Raw genomic sequence first — 11,402 nt, forward strand, 5'->3', positions numbered from 1 at the left:
TAGCAGCAATAGGAAGCCCATCGTCTCGGCCTACCCCCGGGCAGTAACAGGAGTGACAACACGAATATATTTATAATAATAATAATTATAAATTTTTTGTTAAATTAATATATGATAATCCAACATTATTTAAAATATGATATTTTATAGGTATAGATCTATACGTATTTATATCAGGCCCTTATATTTCAGATCACTGCTTGGTTAAGTGTATTTCAGGTTTCAAACATCATTTCAGCGCTCAAGTGGTACTTATCCAGGCTGTATTGCTGTTGGACGTTGTTGTCTTGCTTTTAGACGAAATTCAACTGTGGGGGAATTTTTTCCCCGTTCGTTAGCTGACAATCATACTCGTGATGATGACAAAGAAGCCATTTTGAAAATGCAAGAAACATACTGTGATGTAAACACTTGTCATAAATATTAGGGGTTAAAGTATGAAATTGCCGTTTTATTGCAATAGGTTCTTTGAATTTTCATACAATCTTCATGGTTTGAGGTTCGAATGAAACTTTTTTCAAATGGTTTCTGTGATTTTTTTTTTTAAATTTGAAAGATTTGAATATCGACTTTCAATTGTTTTTGTTATTCAATTTAGACAAGAAAGATGGATACTGCGAAAATTCGAGTGATTTTTGAATACGAGTTCCGACGCGGAACTAACGCGGCAGAAACAGCCCGCAATATCAATGCTGCGTTTGGAGAGGGGTCTACTAATGAAAGCACCGTGCGATTTTGGTTTAAACGCTTTCGTGATGGAAATTTCGACTTAAAGAACGAGCCACGAGGAAGACCGCCCACACAGGTGAATAACGATGAATTAAAAGAGATAGTGGAAGCCGATCCTAGTCAAACTACCCAGGAATTAGCGGCATGGTTTAACGTTACCTTACCCACAATATTGACTCACTTGCGTCAAATCAATAAAATAAAAAAATACGAAAAATGGGTGCCTCATGATTTGACTGATCTGCAGAAAGAAACGCGTGTTGAAACTTGTGTTGCCTTGTTGAACCGGTACAGAAATGAAGGAATATTGGATCGAATTGTAACATGTGGTGAAAAGTGGTTTCTTTATGATAACCGGAAAAGAAAAATGCAATGGCTGACCCCAGGTCAAATGCCACAACAGTGTCCTAAAGCAAAACTTACCAATAAAAAGGTAATGGTAACTGTTTGGTGGTCTCAGCATGGTGTTATTCACTATAGTTTTCTCCGATCTGGTCAAGCAATAACGGCAGATGTCTATTGTGCCGAACTCCGAACCATGTTGACAAAACTAGCAGTAAAACAGCCCCGACTCATGAATCGATCTTCACCATTATTGCTCCACGACAACGCGAGACCTCACACAGCACGAGAAACCATTTTGACCCTTCAGGAACTGCAGTTAGAAACCATTCGTCATCCTCCGTATTCACCAGACCTTGCTTCAACGGACTACCATTTTTTTTCGTGATTTGGACAATTATCTACGTGACAAGAAGTTTTCTTCCCAGGAGGCAGTACAAAATGCTTTCACACAGTTTGTGCAGTCTAGATCGTCGGAGTTCTATCGCAAAGGCATTAATAACCTTCCCATTAGATGGCAGCAATGTATAGATAATAATGGCAACTATTTTGATTAAATAAATTTGTTAAAAATTTAAAAAATAAACAATTTAGATTTTCAGTACAAATCGGCAATTTCATACTTTAACCCCTATTATTATGTAAATATCGAGTTCTTAGGTTTTCGCGATTGTTATACATAGGAATGAAACTATCTATTAATAATTAATAATAGATTAAACTTAATAAAAAATTCATTCAATAAAATAATTTGTAAAACTTAATGTAGCGTAAATTGGAATGTTTTCTTTGTAAAATTAAAAATAAGGTATTTAATTAATAACTATTGTAACTATAGTGAAAAAATGGGGTGGTTTGCATCAATATTAGACATAACTGGTTGAAGACTGTACCACCTCAGTCAACCGTGACCATGGGACCTGTAAAGGGCCCGAAACGTCGGTTTGTTTGAAAAAACAAATATACGCGATTTAAATCCGGAAAAATGGTTTCATTCCTATTATGTAAATATTTTATAGTAAAAATCGGCACTATAATTAGAGCTCACGACTGTGGTGTGACTTGTTCCATCACCATAATCGTAATTTTGACTAATAATTAGAGAAAAGGTGATATAGTCGGATAGGAAGTTTAATCGACCGCCATTTTAAATTGAAAGGTTTGCTATTAACACTAGAGATGAGATTAACTGCTATTTTCGCATAACACGCTAAATGCAAAATTTTTATAGCGCGCTATTTAAAGTGCTAAAATTATAATTTTTAGCAGCTCAAGGTCGTGCGATAATGTAACGAATGGAAAGAAACGTGAAATAGTTGGCGTGCGCTAACTTGTTAAGTATAGCATCTATGGTCTATCTATAGAATAGTTTACAGTTTTTTATGGTTAGTTACGACCGACTTCATTTGTTTTGTAACTAATACACAATATAGTAATTACAGGCTATAGATGATAAATCAATGAGCTTCCCTTCATACTTTAACAATTTACTATTTACAATTTGCACAAAACTTTACACTGGTTATTTACAATAAATTACACTCATAATAATTAATAATAGCGCACACGCTCGTAGTTTTATATACAAATATTCAAACGACTTATTAATTAAACAAACGCTAAACTAACTAAATAAATCCAAGTACTTAATTATATCTTAATTTAAATCGCTTCACCAGACGAAATTTTGTTAACGTTCCACCATTAGCTCAAAATCGTATTAAAACGTAACCAAAATTATAATTTATAACATGACTACAATTATAATACTTGCTAAGTGCTAAATATAGCATTAGCGCTTAGAATATTCAAACGTGAAATTTAACATCAATAAACCAATCAGCTATTTCGCGTTTCGCACCAAACGTTAAATGCTACAAATAATATGTGACAGTATTTCACGTTATAATTGTTTCAACCAATGACAAGAGCCGCAATTTTCACATAGAATATGGTGCCATGTATGAAATACGAGTATTAAGGGAGATAACTCAGGACGAGAAAGGATTTTGTTTGTTAGCTGCGTAAGTAAAGCACGGATAGATTGATGGTATTGAAATATTGTAAAATTATGTCGCTAGATGACATTTGGTTTAACTTTACTACAACTACTGGCTTTACAGTACGACTTTCAAGTGGTTTCTGTGTAGTTGCAGCCTACTGCTCCTCCGTAGGGAAATATCAACAGCGTAGGTGGTCGCAATGTTGTAGAATTAATTGCTCTTTTGTTCAAGAGATAATGGAGACGCTAATTAATTAATGGTACAGTAACGTACAGAAATCACTTCTTACCATATCAATATTTTTTTATTTTAAAATCATTGCTAATAATAAGTCCAAAGACGGGAGAGACCGCTTGTTTCTTTGAAAGAACGCAGATGCTGAAATTCAAAACCAATTTCGTCTTTTTTGTTCAAGTCCCATAAATCAATTACTTTTTCGCCATTCTGCGCGAATAGTCAAATGCCCTTATACTTTCACTCAAATTGTACCTGCAGATGGATTATTTTTTCTTAATAGAGAATAATTCGACTTGTACTGTAAATAAACCACACACATTACATTTTCCTACATTAAGAGATAAAAAAATAAAATGTATATTTCTCCTTACAAAAAAATAATTATTTATTTTCTCCGAAACTATCAACTTTTCAAGAAATTATACAAGAATAAAAGTTGTTAGAAATGTATCACATAAAAAATTAACTCGGTACTCATCGACCTACCAACAAAAGGTCAATGTTATTCCTATGTCCACGAATTATCAATTTATTAATCAAGGGATCAATTTTAGGAATACAGAGCTGATTTTTTTCATATGATAAATAATAACATTCCTGACAACTTTTATTATTAAGTAATTTCTCGAAAAGCTGATTGTTTCAGAGAAAAAAAAATATTTTTTTTGTTTGGAGAAATAAACATTTTATTTTTTATCTCGAAATGTAGGAAAATGTAATGTGTGTGGTTTATTTGCAATATAGGTCCAATCATTCTCTATTAAGAAGAAATAATCCATCTATCCATCTAGTATGTGGTCGAAATTTTGATTCCGCCATTTTCCAAGATGGCCGCCATACATGTGAATTTTCTGTTCTTTGGCGCCATTTTTCTCCCAGAAGACGGGCGGGTGGGTAAAGTTGATGTAGGTGAATTATGGTCGGACGGGTTTGGTGAGTATCAGAAGGTACCGTAATCTTCGGAAAGTGCTACGCATCAGGTGGAGGCCCAGCTACCCGGCCAAAGTATACGTCTTTGCTCAAAGTCTCCATACAAATGTTCATGCTCAACCTGTGTAGTTTCTACAAGGAGTCAAAAAAACTGAAAATTCGAAAAACAAAATGGCCGCCATACAAATTTCGGGGGCATGTACCTCGAAAACTATTGGAGATAGGTAGATCATGTTAAAATTAATATCGTAGAGTTCGACAGGATCTAACTGGCTGTCGAAATTATTTTTTCAAAATGACCGATTCAAGATGGCGGCACAACAAAAAGGTATTCAATCCAACTGAAATTTAACATTTTTCTATGTTTGGGACCCCGTAATAGAAATTTGCGGTCATATTTTTGATATCTCCGTTTTCCAATATGGCCGCCATACCATACATTTTTTACCGTCAACAATGTTGCGAGGCCTATGTCTCGGCGAGTATTGGAGATAGACGAGAGGCGCTCAAACAAATGTACAAAATAGTACAAACCAACTGCAGGCAAAAAAAAATTTCAAGATGGCGGACTCAAAATGGCGGCCCGAAATAAAAGTGCCCCGATCCGACTGAAATTTGACATCCGATCGTGTATACAGGCTCATAGTATGTATCTGCGAACGAAATTTAGATCCGCCGTTTTCCAAGATGGCCGCCGTACAAGTGAATTTTCGGTTTTTTGACCCGCATTTTTCTCCCAGAAGAAGAGCGGGTGTATAAAAGAGTGATGTATGGGAATAATGGTTGGATGGATATAGTGAGTATCAGAAAGTACCAAAACTTTCGAAATGTGCTCATCAGGTAGGATCCCAGCTGCCCGGCCAAAGTATACGTCTTAGCCCTAAGGTCTCCAAACATATGTTGCTCCACATCCTGGGCAGTTTTTACAGGCATTGAAAAATATTTATAATTCGAAAAACAAAATGGCCGCCATATAAATTTTGGGAGACTAGGTATATCTCCGAAACTATTATAGACAGGTAAATTATGTTCAAACTAATGTTCGAATGGGCGATCGGAGCCAATCGGCTGACAAATTTATTGTTTCAAAATGGCAAATTCAAGATGGCGGCCAGAAAAAAACACCGATCATGCTGAAATGTGGCAATTGGCCGTGTATAAGTCCCCATAATACGAAATTGTGTATGTGGTTTTGGATTCCGCCATTTTCCAATATGGCCGCCGTACATTTTCCACCGTCCAACACCATTGCTCTCCGAGAACCAACCGACGAAGTCTTTCCTACTTTTAAAGTCACATGCCTCACATACAGCTCTCGCGGGCCGTTTTAGCGGCCCAGCGCAACATGCAACATTTAAGTCGGTCTGGTCTTCGGTATATACATTCAGAGATGAGTATATGGCTTCAAAACAAAAATTGTCAAGGACACTGGTGAGGTTCTATCGAGACCAAAAATTTTACAATATGGAGAATCAAAGATGGCCGCCATACAAAACTGAGTTTGTTGAATCTCTGCAACTATCGATGATGTACGGGTGGTGTCTTCCGAATTATTTTAGGATACTGATTTACGCAATCACACCAACTACTTGCTTTCTCTCTCTCTCTCTCTCTCTTACCCAAACCAACCCAACCAAAGAAAATTATCTTCTGAAATATTAAGTTCAACTCCCAATTTGCCACCAGATACAAGGAAAGCCCTCGCGGGCCGCTTTAGCAGCCCGGCGCAACGCGCGCCATCTAGTTATATATAGAAAGCTACAAATCCTGACTCACTTAGAAAAATAGAACGCATACTTCCCGATATAATAGAAAAAAAATATTTATACCATTGTACGCAGATAGGCTCCAAGGCAAAGAATCGAATACGAGAAGACCTGAACTTGGAAAATGTAAACGAGTGATCAACGGCCTACAAAAACTATAATACATGGGGGGGATTTTTGTGCATTTTTATGAGATATACCCTGGTCAATTTCCATGGCAAGTAAAAAATATTCGAAATTCAAATAAACAAAATGGCTGTCATACAAATTTCAAAGCCTCCTATCACGGAAACTAGACTAAACTAACATAGAGATAGGTAGGAGGTGCTCGAAGGAATGTCATAGAGGGTAACACTGGTTTAAAAAATTCAAGATGGCGATTTCAAAATGGTGGCTGAAGAGAAACTTGCTTCGATCCGGCTGAAAATTGGCATGCGAGGGTCTTTAGGAGTTCTTAATCATATTTGGGCTCAAAAATTTCTTTTCGCCACTTTCAAATATGGCTGCGTTTGTTGGCGGCAGAAAAAAGATTGCTCAGATCCCTTTGAAAATTGGCATATGGGTCTCTAGGAGTGCTTGATAATAATTTGTGATCAAAATTGGTTTTTCGCCATTTTTCAATATGGCTGCCATATAAGTGTTTTTGGCGGCAGATGAAAATTTGCTCTAATTCGATTGAAAATCGGTTTGTGGGAATCGCTATGGGTGTTTAATAATAATTTGCAGTCAAAATTTACTTTTTACTTTTTACGTAGTAGTACGTAGTGTAGCGGAGGGCGAAGCCCGAAGCGTCCGCACGCCACCTTACGTAGATAGTATCGGAGACTCTATTACGTTACAAGATTTCACAATTGTTCAAAATGTAAGGGATACTTCCCAATGTAGTGGAAAAAAGATACTTATAGCCTTGTTGTATCTCGACCGTGTCTATGTTAGATTCTTTTTTCTTGGAAGCTATGCCAAAAAGAGAAGTTTAAGGAACAAATGCCAGACAATCACTCCAAATTTCTGATTTCAAAGTAGAGAATTTCCTGTACTATGAGTACCAGAGTAACGATAATTCTGAGGGCAATACCCAGAATACCCTGACCAGAACCAAATTAAAAATATTTTTTTTTTTCAAATCAGGGATCGAGTCTGGAACCTCCTCATCAAGCGCCCATAGTACTTAATCACTGTGCCAACGAATAGCAAAACCACACCCCATAGTCTGAAACCGACCACGCGCCGCAGGCCAAGCCCGACCCCACCGTAGGTGGGGTATAGGGCTCCTATATTATGTTTCTCTTACCCCGTAAGTATTAGACCCTCTTGCCCCAACAATGTTTTTGGCGGTTAGAATTTTGATTCCAATGAAACACGTATAATTTGTTGTTTTTGGTCTGAAATAACTAATAAAAAGTAAAACTTATCGTTTTCTCTACGTATTTTTCTATAAAAATAATCTCCAGCACTTTTTTTCACCAAGATCCAGCGAAGAAAAAATTACGCGCCCATCTCGTGTTTTCAGACTACACAACTGTCATTTTTTTTCTCTTTCTCTCAAATTTGGAACATCGTAGCGACATCTCTTTACAACCGTTAAAACTAATTCTTTTGTCTGTTTCATCGACTGAGAGACTATAGTGCTAAACGCTTTACTTTAGGTATTATGGACTTTAGTCCCTCTTCCCCCGGTGTTCTTCTTACCTGACCTTATTAGAATTAGATAAGTGACCTTTTCCAAAAACGTCACATCACTGTATCGACATCGCGCTCACACTCTCGTTACGTCACTTTACCGCAGCAAACTAAGCTGTCCGATCGCTGGCATCAAGAAGCTCTATCACGAAATACGATACCACGTGACTGCGTCCGCTAGGAAGCTTATACTTACTCGTTTCCATAGTCTAAGAATGAAAGTCACAAGCATATATTATCTAGATAGACCGCCGCAAGTGTAGTACTTCGCGTGCCCAAAGTAAGTGAAATTCACTTACTTGCCACTGCTACGTTTCATAGAGATGGTTAATATAATATATAGCTCAAATTATAACGTTAAATTAAAAAACAATTATAGCAATTATAATTTGAAAGACATAAAGGTGCTAAAATTATAACGACCTGTTTTTCACTTTGGATTGGAGTACGTTAAGAAAATTAAACCAAATGTCATCTAGCGACATAATTTTACAATATTTCAATGCCATACCATCAATCTATCCGTGCTTTACTTACGCAGCTAACAAACAAAATCCTTTCTCGTCCTGAGTTATCTTCCTTAATATTTCATAGATGGCACCATATTCTATGTGAAAATTGCGGCTCTTGTCATTGGTTGAAACAATTATAACGTTCAATACTGTCACATATTATTATTTGTAGCATTTAACGTATGGTGCGAAACGCGAGCAGTAGCTTAAATGTGACGTTTTCAAGTGTAAATTCGATCGAAAAACACTTAGTTGCCGCTTCTACGCTTCAGAACAAGGATGCAGGTGGTGTAATTTATCCCACCAAAGGTGCTATCCAAATATGCAGAGAAGCAGAATTAGAAATCCGAGAAATCATGATCAAATCACAAAAACTTTACTCGAGGCCGACATTAAGTAAACCTATTATGTCAGCAGTAACATTTTCAGTTGTCTTGCCATTCACCAATTTGATCAATCACCGACGGAAAACCATCTAGTAAATTTAATTAAGGCAGTTGCAAGTTCATATATTGACGTGCGTTTTCATTATTTAAGTCAATCTGTAAGATCTTCTATTACAAAAAGACAGTTATAATATAAGCTTATACTATTTCAAGGACAATAATTTTAATATTTGAAGTTGATTAAAAATTAAAGTTTAAATTATTAAGTAATCAAAATATTTTTAAAAACAACTTTTAATAAAGGACACAACTATCTTGTTTTGGTATTTTTCTACTATGTTAATATTTCACGACTACTTGTAATCAAGGAATACTTGAATCGATTAATTGAATGGAATACGTGTATTCCGTTCAATCAATCGATTTAGTGCGCAAGGAGGTTTCCATCACTAAATAGGTCTTGTGACGTCACGGTGGATACATAAAATGTGACACGCTCGGTTTTCATACAAATTGCTGTACTTGCGGCGTCTGTCTAAATATGTCTGTGATGAAAGTAACGTCAAAATTCGATCCGATAGCTATCATTTGACGTTTCGGAAGAGCTTAGCGAAAATTTTTTTTTGTTTCGTTTTTTTTCTTTCAACTGTGACATTGGCAAAATCATCAGTTCTCATATTGATGGAGCCATAAAAATAAAAAGTGAAGTGAAGTAAGGTATCTTCATAGATTATCTATTGACTGCCTCTACGGCCGAACGGTTACCATGCCGGACTGCCACGCAGAGGTCCCAGGTTCGATTCCCGGGCCGGGAGAAATATTTATATGGCCTACATTTATTTCTCTCGTGAGTTTGGGTGTAATTTGTGGTTGTCTATGTGTGTGGACACACACCCGCGACACAGGGTTTCCCTAGTGCGGGGCTATGTTGAGTGTGTGCGTTATTATTATTGTTATTATTATTATTATAGATTATCTATGGGTATCTTTATTTTTTTGCCATTGTATGTGGTATCCACCATAGATTTAATCCTATACCTAAGTCAAATCACGAACTTCGATCGTTACGCCTCCGCCCTCTGTTGTTTGTAACCTGGCGCGGGGTAAGCGCGATAAAATTCGTGTGGAATAAATGCGCCGGCACCACGGCACGCCTAATTTATAACATGTAAATTTTCTATGACAATTCAGGGCAAGGAGATTAAAACGAAACGCTCAAGGAGATAAAATACGTTTATTTCTTAAAATTTGTCAATAATAAAGACAAGGATCACGGGTACAACGTACAACCATATCTCTCAAGGGTCTCCCCACATTCTATAGTTATATATCGTATGCAATATACACAACAAAAAACTATTTGAATCGCGTACCATCTTAGTACATTAGACACAAACTAACTAGAGCATTTTAAATGCCTTATATTACTAATTTATAACATGTCACCCAGACTCAACTTAAAACTATTTTCTCTTGCCCCTTATATGTATAGTGCACTCGATCCGCGTCTATTTTTTCGTGTATTTGTTTGGAAATCTGATATAGACATTTCCAAAAACATACATTATTTTCTACCTAAGAAAATATACATAAGACCCAGTTTCTACGAAAACAACTGTACGTGTTCATGTTCGAGATTGACTAAGAGACGTTGCCGAATTAGTTTGTAAGACTTCTTCATTTCTAACCACATTTGCCCGACAGAAATCTCGCAAAAATAACAGAACTGAATTTATTGTTGAAATTGATTGAGTTTGAGATTTCGCAAAAAAAATGGTTTATATCACTCATTTTATGTAAAAAAAAACGTATAACTTAAGTGCGTACATAGGTGGACAAGATTTTAGTATATAGCCTTTTCAGAATGCTACTCATTTCCGTTTATTTGTTTTTACAAACAGTACAGCGGGTTGTAAGAATCGCACAAAAAAATAGACGCTATTTTATTAAATATTTCATTTTCTATACTGGTTACTTGCAACTGTAATGCACGTGCACGATCTGGTTCCAGTGCTGTCTGATTGTGAAGCAGTTTTCTTAACATAGCTATACTAAATAACACAATCACGATATTAACTTATGACTTTCACTTAAAAACCAATTTTATTATGAAATAATAAAACTCTGGTTTACCTTCAATCTCAGGAATTCCTCTATTAATTGGACAAGTTCATATTGAAATTTTGGATTGCTGACAAGTAACCAGGTTTTCATACACGAAGCGTCACAAACAAACATTCGAATAAAGCCTCTCATATATTTAAATGCTAAATTATATACTAAGTGCTTTACTCTTGTGGTCTTTAGATAACTCTAAATATATAATTGCTACATTAGTTTACAATATTAGTTATTATTGTTTTTAATAATATATTACACCTAAACCAATGAAGTTTTGTTAAGAGAAATGAAAGTTTCTATGCTAAATCACAAGGTTCGATAGCTAAATAGAGCCGGCTTACCAAATAATCCGTCTTTTGCAGCGTAACGGTCGTAATTTATAATTTTGACGAAAATGAATTGTTTACATGGCAACACAGAAAATGAAATTTTGAATTAACCACGTAAAGAACCTTTTTGCCGCCAGAATTGTAAGTTACGTCGTATTAATGTAAAAAGAGACTATAGTTTAATCCCATTTCACAATTGTGACTAAATTTATACTGGGGCTTAGTCGAACTATGACATGTTTAAAATGCACCTCCACTGACGAAATTCAGCTTCATTAAAGTAAACTTTAATGTATCATTACAAGGGCACCCGACATTCATTTATTTGTCAGACGAAATTCAATTTCATTACAAGTGCACCCGACAT

This window comes from Hyposmocoma kahamanoa, unplaced genomic scaffold (genome assembly GCF_003589595.1).
Source record: "Hyposmocoma kahamanoa isolate Upper Pololo Valley unplaced genomic scaffold, ASM358959v1 119, whole genome shotgun sequence".
Taxonomy (NCBI): domain Eukaryota; kingdom Metazoa; phylum Arthropoda; class Insecta; order Lepidoptera; family Cosmopterigidae; genus Hyposmocoma; species Hyposmocoma kahamanoa.